Source organism: Lissotriton helveticus, chromosome 12 (genome assembly GCF_964261635.1).
Source record: "Lissotriton helveticus chromosome 12, aLisHel1.1, whole genome shotgun sequence".
Taxonomy (NCBI): domain Eukaryota; kingdom Metazoa; phylum Chordata; class Amphibia; order Caudata; family Salamandridae; genus Lissotriton; species Lissotriton helveticus.
In genome coordinates this window covers 707,963,992-707,978,040 of record NC_136073.1, presented here as the reverse complement: position 1 = coordinate 707,978,040, position 14,049 = coordinate 707,963,992, and the positions used below count along the sequence as shown (strand labels likewise).

The window sequence follows — 14,049 nt, the reverse complement described above, 5'->3', positions numbered from 1 at the left end:
CATCACAACACTCAAATACACAGAGTGGGCTCTGAAGCATGTGGCAACATGTTCTTTCAGTTCCCTTACTCCATTGTTCTTTCAGTTCCCTTACTCCATTGCTTGTTTAAAGTATTTCTACATTTTGTACAAAACCCATAACAGTATGGTGAATTTATGCATTTTACAGTGGTGATTGAGAATGGATCAATCACTATCATTGCATATACAATGCAAATTGAAAGTGGAAAGAAGCCACAGGGTATATTTAAATTATTTTCTACATATATTTCAAACTGATTGTGGCATTCAGAATAGAGTCCCATGCCCATGCCTTTGCTATTTCAGCCCGCATAGTTAAAACAATTAATTTTTTAAGGAAGTGACAATTAATTGGAAGGAAATACAACAGCACCACTATGTGTTGCAACCCCATGTCATAATGGTAATTCAAATAAGCTCCAAAACGATTACTTTCTGTACAGTGCTAATTAAAGAAACAAGCATCTCTGTGCTAATGCCATCAGAAGGCTTCAAAATATGGAACTCCAGCAAGAGGCCTTAGAAGTGAATGGTTGCATCTTAAATACAGGTCCACTGACAGCCACTTTTGAAAGATGCAAATGTATTGCTGCTATTTTGGTTATTATGTTCAAATGATACATATTGTTTTAGATTTGTTGAAATTTAGTAATTTCACATTTTAGATTCACATTTTAGCACCACATACCAGTACCAGATGTCCCTTACAGGTTTTGTTTCATTATGTCTCTTGAGGAAAAACTGTTAAAAACAGAAACAGCTCTACACCAACCAGCTACTTAACTATTAAGCCTTTATTTGTACAAGGATTTAGAATTTCTGTAAATGCAGCAACTCTGCTATAATGCCGAACTCCTTCATCACCGTCATAAAAAGGTGCAAATGAATCCTGGGAAAAGACAATTTGAAACGTTCTTTTCCGCTTATTGCATTACGTTTTATGTTCTGCTGGGTGGAAAATATACAAAGCCATGCATCAAGATTTTTTTACAATATGTTTCATGACCAACACCACCTTTGCAGCACACTCATCATCTTAAGTTGGTATTGGTGTTTAGTTTAATTAATATTGTTTATCCTATTTTCTCTTACAGGACCGGAAATGGAACCATCTCTAGATCTGATTCTCAGAACGCTCTTTCCTGTAATGAAGACTGCTTCTACAATCAACCAGAAATATTGGTTTAGTCTTGGTGTGCACCTGCGCTGGTGGAGGGGTCGCGTTCGGTTTGATGGTTGGGAGAGTGTTGGGAGAGGACACCTTTATTAAGTTCACTTTTGTAACATTTCCTGAGAGCACCCTTCATGCAAAGAGATGCAATTTCTTATGTCTGATTGGTGCAGAGAATAACAGTCCCTATTCATCCCATTGTTTTCAACAACTGATTACTTATCTGCACTAAACTTTCATTTGTGGCACAAATCAGAACTCAACTGCAACAATGGTCTGCATAATGTGTAACTCCACTACTTTCTAGTACATTTGCCAATTGAACTGGCATGCTGAGCTGCTGTGTCAAGTTTGCCATGTAATGACTGGAACACATCTCTAGTCTGTATAGTGCACCTCCGGGAAAAACCCTATTCTTTTCAGTAATAAAAAACGAAGGGCTTGATTTAGAGTTTGGTGGACAAGTTGTATCCTATTGTATGTGTAATAAGAGGGCCGGGCTATCCCATCACGTTTGTGATGGGATACCCATCTGCCACAGCCTGAATCAGGCCTTATGTTGTGAACTTACCTCCCTAGGAAGTGAAGCATTAAAACCTGTAGAAATTGTACATCATTTCCCAGAGGTAATTGGTCACTTCAATGGCACAGACATCTTGTTGCAACCTAGAGCTCGCACAATTGCAAACTAGTCCCCGTGTTAAGTAAAGATTTAGACTGGTGCAAATCATGGAGTAAACATATTTTTACCATTTTTGCCTCTTGAAAAATAAAGAATGCAGGAAGAAAGATTTGCTCCCAACTAAACATTTTCAATATTAGGACAGAAAAAGGGGCAATGTGATTTCACACGTTTTGCTATGCTTAATATAGGAAATTGAATGAATCAGTGTTTATTTAGATGTGAGATTAAAACCAGTGTAGTGTCTTCCTGCCTGATTAGCAGAATAGTGCAAAATCATTACAGCACTTTTTACTCTGGTGATATCTGAACCAGCACTTCTTTGTTAACCACATGAAATGATTCACAAAATTACTGATAAGGAATGCTCGGATGCATCATCTTTTATATTTTTACATACTTTTTTTTATTTTGCCAAGAGGGCAAATATCGTCATACAGTAATAAGTTGTGCAAAATCCGATTTCTCCACTCTTATTTCATAAACAACAAAACTGTACAAACTAAATTGCTTTGTTGCTAATTGAATGTAAAAAGTACTCTGGTGACACATATTCTGCCTTTCCTTCATTTTAGTTCAATACAATGAGATGCAGTAATGTGGAATTATTACCATATATTGTCTAGAATGCTTCAAAAGTGCAATAGGATGCATGATCGAAATGGATACCATTACAGTATCTATGAGAGTCAGAGAATACCTATGTGAATTGAGTCTAATACCTGCTAGAAAATAATTTCCTATCAGCAGAAACATTGCACTGTTTTTCCTCAGTATGTCCTATGCACTACCAGACAAGGTGGTACATGTGTAGATTAATGCAACACTTAAGCCTTTGAACTTAACTGTAATTTTTTTATTTTTGTGCAGTCATTGAGATGTTATCAGGCCAGTTTGCTTCCAGTGTAGACACTCCTCTAGTCACACTTTTCTTTGAAGCCTACTCAACCTGTAAGGTATTTCTTCTTGAAACCATCCCCAGTCTGCAGAAGGTGAGTTGGTAAAGTGGGGAAGGAACAGAGTGCAGTGGATGAAGGTTTAGAGCTGTTACGTTTTGTGAGATAACTGATGCATACACATTGACTACCCCTTCCTCTGCCTTAGCATATATACTTCATTTGATGAAATACAAAACAATATGAAATTCATTCTCTTGACCCAGACTTGTGATCTCTATTTATGTAGCTGAATAAAATGTGTAAAAACCTTTATTGTACCCGACCAAGTATCAAATTCCTATCAGGTCAGATATATAAAACAAAATCAAAGCTAAACCATGCTATAATACTTAAGTATTAGGGAACAGTAAGTGTAATAAGTATTTTTGAAAAAGAAAGTGACAGAATTAGATTCTAGGGCAATTTAATAAAATCGCAGCTGCAGTAGTGTATTTTCTATGTCTACCACAACCTGTCCATATATAGGAGGCAGGGGAAATATATTTTTTTTAAAGAGCTGGGCAGAGGGAGAAAATAGAGAGAGTGGGTGGGGAACCCTCATCCAAATAAGACAAGAGCGAAACAAATTCATGGATAACATTTCTATTTTAGAGAATCAGTTTTGTCTATTGGAATATTCTGCCAGTGAAACAAACCACTGCCTTTGCATGACAGAATCACTTCCTAGTGAACAGATGTCAAGTGCAGCTGCCTCTCCGGGGAACCCTCTACTTCCACATGTGGCTCATCTTTTCTTAGTAGTTAATGTCTAGTGTGTGGAACTGAAAACCTGGTGTAATTTATCTTAACAGGTCTGGGCGCAGGTCATCACCACTCTGGGAAATTTGGCCTCTGTTCTGCCAGAGGAGCAACTAGATAAGGAGCTTCCTTGGTTGGTCAGTGAAGTTGAAAGGCTCCAGCCCCAGCTGCCTGCTGATATGGCATTTCGTTTGCTCACGGTGAGTGTGACCTTTATTTGCTGTCCATGCTTGCCACTTCAACCAATCCCAAATGATCCACTCATAAGGAACACTGTATCCCATAATGAGAGATTAGCTGCAATGAAACACTACATTATTGAGAAATGAGGGTTGAATACAGAACTACAGGATTCCATTGTTGAGTTAGTTACACCACAGGGGGAGTTGTGAGATGGTTCAGGCCTCCATCATGTGTACATTGGGCCAACATATTGGCATTCCACTCCCAACAGTACCAATGTTGTGGGTATCAGAAATTTTGGGATGTAGGAAAAATTTATGATTCCAAGTTTGCCCCTTAGATACCCCTGGGAAATAGAACCACCACACCAATTTGGACAGTAATTCCCCACTATTTGACACATTCACGCCTGGTAATTATTTCAGTTTTGAGCTGGTGTATTGTGTTGGATTACAGGGACTATAGTATTCCAACATTAATTCCAAATACTGAACCAGCTCAATTGTGATTAGTACACAATCCATGAAGGCAGCCCGAGAAGCAAAATGCACATTTGTATTTGTTACATATGAAATCGGGATTAATAAAGGAGAAATGTGTACCGAAGCAATTGTGCTAGAATTTAAATAAACATCAACAGTGCTGAAATGTGCTTCACCTGTTGTTGTGATACTGGGTAAGTAAAATTGGTTATAGAAGTGAAATTGAGCATACTGTTGCTCTATCTTGATGTGTTAATCATAACAAAACAGCAGATCGTCAGTCACTAGAGCCCTGACATAGGTCCCAAGCAGTAATTGGGCTTACTAAACCCCTAGTGACCTCTTATAACAAACAGTGTGCCATTGCATTTTCTCTAGTCTGAGAGGCTGCTTACACCCTGTGAAATACAAGTAAATTTACAAATGACCTTCACTAAGGAGCCCAATGACTTTGCATTGCACTCCTGGTGACCGAACATACAGGTAAAACAGTGAAGTCTTGAGAGGAGCACTGGAAATTTATCATGTTGGTAATCAATAATGTGTTGGAATTATAGAATACTACTTTTAGTTGCTATGAAAACAAATATTAGCAAAGGAAAGAGTCCGTAGTTAGAGACGTGCGAACTGTATTAGCTGAAAAGGCAAGAGTGACGTAGACCTTGGTGGACACACTATTAGAATCATTACGTCTCCAATCTGCCAATTTTCATTTCCACAGAACTATTATTTTTAAGGCTTGAGAATTGTAGATTAATGTTGAGGCCCAAAGTGGAACAGTTTCTGCTAGGTCTGAGCACTTACAGTTAAAAGGACAGGATGTTCAAATTTCCTTACAAGTCCTTCTTTTGACAGTCTCCACTTGTAATAAAAATTTGAATACCAGCTACAAACATAAAAACATGACCGAATTTTGTTGTATGGCATATTGAACATATACATCATTTGAGGTTGTTCCCCCAATGAGTCTTACAAGCCTTAATTGCAGGTGATCCTTCTCCTCATTAGCATCTGTGTAGCTAAATGTGTTCCTAAAACTGCTTTTAGTCGTCACCCATCTTCTGTGTTGCAGCTCCTGCCTCCACGTTGCCTTTGATTCTCATAAGCAAACACTATCCTTTTAGGCTCCTCTGTACTCCCATGGTTCACAGTGTGCAGGGGTGCAAGAGGGACATTGAGCAATCCTGGTCCACAACTGTTAATAGTGAAACAGATGTAGCGGCGCATACATGGATCCAGGTTTTAGAGGAGCACCCCAATTATGTCTGTATTTTACTATCTAACAGGAAAAAAGGGGAAAATGTATTTCCAATAGTGTTCATCCACCCATGCTACATCTAAGTGTGCCCTTTGGCTTGAGGGTGTATTTTGCTGACTTTGGATGAGACTACATTAGTGGAGTGTGGATCACTTGGAGAAGCAGGAAGATAACTAGAGGACCTGTAGGATGAACAGGGAGAAACAGGAGGGTGAAAGGGAGGTCAAACAGAAGAGGAGGACAAGGGAACAAGACTCTCCAAAAAGTTCAGTACAACTGAATGGAGGAGCAGGAGGAGGACCAAGATCACTAGCAGGATTAGGAACACAAGGAACTGGATTTCCAAGATAATGACGAGAAAGCAATAGCAGGAGGACCATGGGAAAAACCTGGAGGATCAGGCAGCCAAAAACCACAGTCGACCAGGATGACTGAGACCCCAAGGACATAAGGCCCAGCATGCCCAAGACAAAGAGGAGGATCAGTAAAACCAGGAGAATAAGTAGAATGAAGTAGACCAGAAGGACCAGAACCAGGAGGCCAAAGAGGAGAAGATGTACAAGTAGCCACTTTATTAAGCGCCATAGAAGCCAGAAACTAGCTGACTCCAAACCCTTTCGGTGATATAACAATGAATTTATGCAAGCAAGAATTGCCCTTGGCAATGCTATCAGGGTTGGGGAAATGGGTACTGTCCGTACTGCAAGATATGAATACATAAAAGCTATCCATAAAGCCAAGTGCCTATGGGATGAGCTTAGATGGCAGGACCTAAAAGAATCTAGTTTGCAAAATAATACCAAATTATTCTGGAATATCATTAAGTGAGGCAGAGGGGGTCAACCTGATCATCCCCTAAGTCATGTCTCTCATGAAGGATGGGTTAATTACTTTAGGCCCCAATATGCGCGTAACCCTTTAGATGATCAAATGGAAGAAGTTAGTTATGTTTTTTATACTGATGAGGCTATTAATGACAAAGAAGTTTTAGCAGCTCTTAGTGCAGTTGCTGGAGGTAGAGCGCCAGGACCCGATGGTGTCCCTGCGGATGTGTTCCTCTACGACAAAATACGATGGGGTAGATACATCTTGTTGATGGCAAATGCAACAGCCCAGGGTGCCCGATCCCGGTTTCCTGGAAAGGGGCCGTGATAATTCCAGTATATACAAAAGGAGATAAAACTCAACCGGGGAATTACAGACCTATCAGCTTGATAGATACGATTCAGAAGGTAGTTGGGAGGTTGATCCTGAACAATATCTTAGACTGGATTGAAGAGAATTGTATATTGTCCCCTTTCCAAGAGGGTTTCCGTAAATACACTAGCACCATTGATCAAGTCATTCATTTTATTCTTTTATAGTGGAAGACTGTGACATTGGGCAAGGGCAGCCTTTACGCTTCCTTTGTTGATCTACGTTCAGCTTTTGACCTTGTCCCCCGTTCCCGGTTATGGGTGACGTTGAGGGAATTAGGACTTTCGGACAACATCCTAACCTTCGTAATGAGGCTACACGTGAGCAATCATGCTAGAATCCGCTGGGGTGGGCAGGGTAGGGTCACCACCAAGTTCTGGTTGAACGAGGGGTACGGCAAGGCTGTGCCATGGCACCAACGTTATTCTCTTTGTATATTAATGGAATAGTGAACCGTTTGTTGCCAGTGAATACAGATGCCCCTTCTCTAGCAGGTGTAAAAATTCCGACTTTAATGTTTGCAGATGACACATTAATTATTTCCAAGACTCCTAATGGCCTCCAGCGAGCTCTATCAATTTTTGAAGATTTTTGTGCTGCTCGAGGCCTGGAAGTGAATGTGTCAAAAATGAAATTAATGGCTTTTAATCCGCATCGAAGTTTTAAGGGGAGGGTTTTTATGAATAAACAAACACTTGAACTGGTCAGGGCTTTTACCTATTTGGGTATACAGTTAAAGAAGAACCTTAAGTGGGACTGCCATATAGATAGCAGCCCTGAAACATCGACAAGTTACGGGAGCTTTAAGTCTGGAGCATAAAAGGTCTCTAACAAAACCAATTAGACCAGTCCTCCAAGTTAATGAATCTAAAGCTGTTAGCTCCGCGCTTTATGGTGCCAAATTATGGGGGTTTGAGAAAGCAGCTCCTTTAACTCTTTCTGAAAATAAGTTCCTCCGTAGCATTACCAATCTCCCACAAAGCACCCCTCTTAAGCCACTTAGATATGATTTTTGTAGGAAAGCTATTATTGATGTCCCCAAGTTGCGTCCGATTTTATATTGGTGCAGGTTGTGAACGACATCTGAACTCTCATCATAAATCTGATGCCTTCCACAAAATCGGTTGGTTAAGAGGTGTTAGGAATAGCCTGATTGGCCTGGCAATGAGAATGCTATGGGAGAACCCATTAGAGGCTTCTTTTCCCTCTGAAAACATCCTAAAAGAAAAGCATTGGGAGTGGGCTGCTTTTAATGCTTGGAGTAACTCTGACTCATCTTCTATGGTGGGAATCTTCTTAGAAACAAAACTCACACCCAGATTAGAATCCTATTGGGATAATATCACCAGGCCGAGAGATAGGAAGCTTTACTTCCAACTCAGGGCAGGCTCCTTACCTTTAAAGTCCCATATGTCCAGGTGGACTCCCACAAGTGATAACATCTGTCCTGACTGTGGGAGTCATAGCGAAACAGTTGCCCACGTGCTTTTTGCCTGTCCCGCCTATGCACTCCCTAGGCGAGTTTGGCTGGCTCCAGTGTGCAACCTACTTTGCACATTTAGGAGTGCCGAAGCGTAAAGGCTTATGCGCACCAACACTTTACCATTTATCACAATAGCGGTAGCCAAATACCTAGGATGGGCGTGGGCTATAAGGCTGAAACCTAAATCTGGGTAATTCTTTAGTGAGCATTAATTTGAACTTCCCTAGCCTGGCCACTGCATGTGATTGATTATTTTAACTGGGTGTAACTTTTATCTCGTCCATTTGCTCTGAGATCTAAGTTTTATCAAACATTTTTAACTATCCAGCCAAGGCATTTTTAACTGTATCTAAATGTTGTTTGTTTTGTGCTTTTATGAGTATACTTCGAATAAAGCTACTTTGGAATGGAATGGAATGGAGAAGAAGGATGTGCAAGTGGAAAGGGAGGGTCATCAGGAGGACCAGTACCACCAGAACAAGAAGGAAGAAGATGGGCAGGTCAACATGGAGAACCTACACCACTGTGAAGACCCTACACAGAATGAGGAGGAGGAAGATGGCCATGAGGATGAGTAGAAGGGGAGGTGAGGGTCCAGGACAGCCAAGAAGTTTAGAAACTCCAGGACCACCAGAGGATTTCGAAAACTTAAACCAACAGGGGACCAATACCATGTCCAAGAACTAGGAAAACCAAGAGGATCAAGACCAGGAAGAATAGGAAAAGGATTTCTAAGAGGACTAGGAAAATAAGGAGGAAAACCAGGAGGAGGGAGACCAGTAAGAGGAAGAAGACCATGAAGAGAAAGCGGAGGCTAGGAGGTCCAGAACAGCAGCCACCACCATGACCACCATGAAAAACCTGAAGGCCAACACCAGGATTGCTAGGAGTAACAGCACCAGAGGATCCAGAGGACCTTGGAAGAGGATGATCAAGATTAGCTGGACCATGAACATAAGGACAATGAAGATCATGAGGACCAGCAGGACTGGGACCAGAAGAATGAAAAGATTGGAGAACACCAGGGCAAGAGCACCAGAAGAACAACTAGGAGGGACACAGCAATAAGCACCATGGTAAAGATAATCCTTTTAACAGAAGTAGGATCTCAGGAGGATAAGGGCTACTTATGGCCAATGACCAATACCTAGAGACCAGGACCAAGAATATGTAGATGAAGCCTAGTAGGATGATTTTGAGGAAAATATGAGTTGACAGAAGGGAAAGAAGAATAAGAGGATGATCAGGAGGAAGAGACCTAGAAAAAGGAGAACATGAAAATCAATACGAAGATTAGGAGAACTATGAAAAGGAAGACCTTTTAAACCAGGAGCATGAAGAGGAAAACCTATAGGTGGAAGACCAGGAAGAGGAGAATGACCAAGAGGAGTAGAGGGACCAGGGCAACCAGGAAGATCAGGAACACTAGGATTACCAAGTCCACCAAGAGGATACAACTATCAAGGGAATCACAACGGGACACGCATCAGGAGAACTAGGGACAGGAAAAGCAAATGCAGAATGATGATTTGAAAAGGAAAGAGAGATCAACAAAACTGATGGGTACCATTAAGACCAAGACCAGCAGGAAGACCAGGAGCAGGAAGACCAAGGCCATGAAGGAAGGGACTAAGATTGCCAAGAGGATCTAGACAGTGCCATAAGAAGAAGGAATAGCAGACAACCAAGAGAACTAGAACCACCAAGAGAACGAGGACAACCATGGCAAGGGCCATCATCAACAGTGGCTAAGAACACAGGGCCTACGATGGCAAGTGAGTCTAGGCTATATGTGTTAGGTCATGCCCCTGTTAAATGCTGAACATGTTCTCTTCTGGTTCCTTGATGGACTAAAATCCAACATCTGACTCCAACAGATAACCTCTACAGAAATCACTACGTGAATCTGAGAGATCTTAAGGCACTGTGAGTCAAGAAAACAGAACAACCAGGAAAGAAAAAATTAGACATAAGCACGGTCATCTGTCAAAATCTACTTGTGGTCATATGTATTTAGAATTAGTACACAAAAGAGCTCATTCGCACACCAACCCACTCTTGCATTCAGACAGAATTTACACTTTGAAGTTTGTAATTCACCACTGACCATCATCATTTGCACAAACTGCCCTTTGGCCTCATCTCAATTTTCTTATCTCCTTGCAGACCCTTGAGTTATGCATCAAGGCAGCTGTTACTAAGAGTTGCAGAGCGCTGAATGGAACTGTGCCAACCGTGCTTGCCGTCTTGCATCACCTGGTAAGTATATACATGAGGACAAACAAAGTATTTCAGTGGGAGGCGACAGATATTTCCTGTGTAACATATTGTAACAAATAAAGTTTCTACCTTAATCCAATTTATAGTAGGAGTGTTTTTAAAGGGCAACATTTGGGAACTCTCTTGCATAAAATATTAAATTATAATCCATAAAAATCCTATATGAACCAATTTGCTTCTAGGATGCAAAGAAAGAAGACAATGGATATAAATCTGTCAGTGTTGAGAGTTCCTCTGCAAGAACCACCCATAAGTCTGCCTCTCGGCAGCTCTGGCTCTGATAATAGGTAACAGAGGAACAGAGTGACAGGGAAAGGGAAGGGATGGGACCCAGGGGGAACACCAAGGATGGAGACCTGAAAGAAAAAAGCTGTACCCAATAACAATGGTTTACAACAGAGACATAATACTAACAAAGCTTATCTCGGAGGTTCAATTGTCCAGTTAGACTTTACCATATAACATATACTGGACTCTTCATGAGTTTCCCAACAACAGTACACCCAATCTTAAATCTATATATTTAATAATAATATGTCTATATCATATACATTTGATTAATGCCATGAATCAAAGGAAAATCAGTATTTTCCCGCTAAGGTTCCTAAAGTCAATATGTGCAGAAACTACCCCACAATTTAGTTCAAATAATCCAAATACACAACATTTCTGGAATATCCTTACAATCCAAACTTGAAGCATTCAAGACTCCAGTCCACAAATAAGAAGGCCCTCTGAAAACAGGTGCACAACTTGACGGCCATAAGCATGAAATTCCAAATAGCAATGCTGGCACGTGGAATCTGGAATGAATGGGAAACAAGCATCTCTGATGAGGACCAAAGTATGAGAACTGAATGCCGGTAAAGAAAAAAAATGAATTGGTACAGCAGAAACAGCAAGTGGCGGTGAGAACAGAAAAAGGCCCTAATGAAGCCACCGACAGAAACACTCGCTCCCCACTCTGCTGACTAGAGACCTGGGACGTAAAATGGGCAAAAAGTGAAGCAAAAAAGGCCTGCTCTGAAAAGCATGCAACCCACTATGCTGGCCAGACACCGTAGGACGCAAAAGGGGAACAGCTTTACCGTCCCCAGAGATAAACCAAGATGAAGTGTAACAACAGCCTTCGTCTTGATTACGTTGAATAGCCGCCACTAGTGCCAGCTTTGTTAAAAGCATTAAGTACCACTACCTTCGGCAATCTCGCCAGACTTCTGAGTCTACAAACTATCCAAAAACCATAGGAAACTAAGGCATCCATCTTAGAGTGGTAACTGAGAATTTGCACTTCCACCAATATCGGGCACCCTGAATATGCTGTATTCCACACAATTAATTTTTCTGTAGCGTGGTATGGATCATGGTCCCACAAGTCCTGACAAACTCCTATGCTGTCATTCCCCAACTGGAAGTTATTTGCTGTCTGGATGTATGGGATTGGCTTTCAGATAGCCTAGCTTCTATTATTATTTATTATGGCTTTGTTATTGGCAGATCTGCACACCCTCAAGTGGGGTTTCCGATGAAACAGAAGAGCCACTCAAGTTGTCCACGGCTATTATCCTGTCACTGGGTGAGTTGGTCATAAATGTATGTATGTATATATTTGTGATAATGCAAGTATATATTGGCCTTTACTAGGGATCAGGTCCTCTGTAACATTAATTTCTGTACACTGCCCTGCACGTAACTTGATCGTCTTAAAAGCTACTATTGCTTCAGTATTTATCTCCCCCCCAGTACATTGGTTGGCGTGCTACTGGAATATGGTGCCCAGTTTACTATATACAGCTATAGTAGTCACATGAGTACCATGTGCTCGTAAGATCATCATTAAATGTTGCAGACCATTGATAACATACCTCCTGGACATGCGTTGAAGAATGGCCTTGATGGGCTGCTCCCCAGCGTTGAGTTCCTTCTTGCATAATTTTATGTTGTGTAATTTTTCAATTTGAATTTGAATTTAAAATTATTTATTCAGCGCTCGCATACCACGCGGTTTCATGGCGCTAGTGTTGATCAGTGGACAGACGGCAAATGAGAATTAGGTCAGATATGCTTGTGTAAACAAAAAAGTTTTTAACTCTTTACGAAACAATGGATAAGAAAGTGAGGTGCGAAGTGTGACAGGGAGGGAATTCCAGAAGGTTGGAGCCAGAACTGCGAACCTCGCTCCGCCAGCCCTTTGCTTTTTAAAGCGAGGGATGGTAAGAAGGGCCAAATGGGCTGAGCGAAGTTCTCTGCCTGGGCAATATGGCTTGATAAGGGAGCAGATGAACTGAGGAGCAGTGCCCGATCTAGCCTGGTATACAAGACAGCCAAGTTTGAATAAGGCACGCTCTCTGACCGGAAGCCAGTGCAGCGATTTAAGTAACGGTGTGACTCGGTGGTATCTAGGTAGGCCATGGATCAGGCGGGCCGCCTGGTTCTGCACCAGTTGTAGACGGTGAGTCAGGTATGCAGGGGCTCCGTTATAGACTATGTTTCCATAGTCTATACGGGATAGTACCATGGCTAACATGATGATTTTAAGAGCTGAGGGGGTGAAAAAACGAGAAACCTTCCTAATTACCCTAAGAGAAAAAAAACAAGAAGAAACCACCGAGTTAACTTGTGGATGAAGAGTAAGTTGGGGATTAAGATAAATTCCCAGGGTTTTTACTTTGGCCACCGGGAGTGGGGGTGTACCAAGGGAAGAGGGCCAGAAGGAAGGGGTCCATGGACTGCAGCCACCTCCGGTCAAGATCAGTTCGGTCTTGTCCGGATTGAGTTTGAGGTGGCTGCAGTTCATCCAATCTTGAATAAGGATCATGATAGTTTGGACATTTAGGGCAGATGAAGGTGAATGGGATAGATTGAAGATTAACTGGAGGTCATCCGCGTAATTAAACACGGTGACCTCCAGTTGCTGTAACATAAAAATGAGGGGAGAAATATAGAGGTTAAACAAAAGGGGGGAAAGTGATGAACCCTGGGGAACCCCGCATTCTACTTACCGAGAGGCCGCCTTGAAGTCAGCCAGCCGGACTGCCTGGGACCTCCCAGCCAGGAAGGACTCCAGCCAGGAGAAGGCTAAGCCTTCTATGCCCGCCGCCCAGACACGGTTAAGGAGGATGGTGTGGTCCACCGTGTCAAAGGCGGCGGATAGATCTAGCAAAATCAAGGCTTGCGGGAGGTTGATGTCAATACCTTCCCGCAGCTTGTCCATGACTGAGACGACCACTTTTTCTGTAGAATGCAGGGGACGAAAACCAGCTTGACAGGGGGAGAGGCAATGATTTGCTTCAACGTGTGAGCTAAGTGTGGTGCTAATGTGAGTTTCAAGCACTTTCGCAAGGTAGGGAAGGAGTGAAATGGGGCGATAGTTAGCGGGCAGAGAGGGATCGACATCTGGTTTTTTGAGGATAGGGATAACAACTGCTGATTTGTGCAGGGTAGGGACGTGACCAAGAGTGAGTGAAGCATTGAGGAGGGTTAAGGGAGGGGAAGGACAGGCCAAGTAAACTTCCTTAAGAATACTGGCGGGGGCAAAGTCTAGAGGGGAACCGGATTTAACTCGGTGGAGTAGAGGAAGGAGAGTAGCGGTAGT

General features: G+C 42.0%; 1 long non-coding RNA gene across 1 annotated transcript; it reads left to right on the top strand.

Annotated features, from left to right (window-relative positions):
• The first annotated feature begins 3,713 nt into the window (after positions 1 to 3,713).
• On the top strand, positions 3,714 to 12,314 carry LOC144799569 (uncharacterized). Its single transcript, XR_013603840.1, has 3 exons — positions 3,714 to 3,771; positions 10,341 to 10,433; positions 11,952 to 12,314. It is a non-coding gene; the product is annotated as an uncharacterized LOC144799569 (long non-coding RNA).
• Positions 12,315 to 14,049: the final 1,735 nt, after the last annotated feature.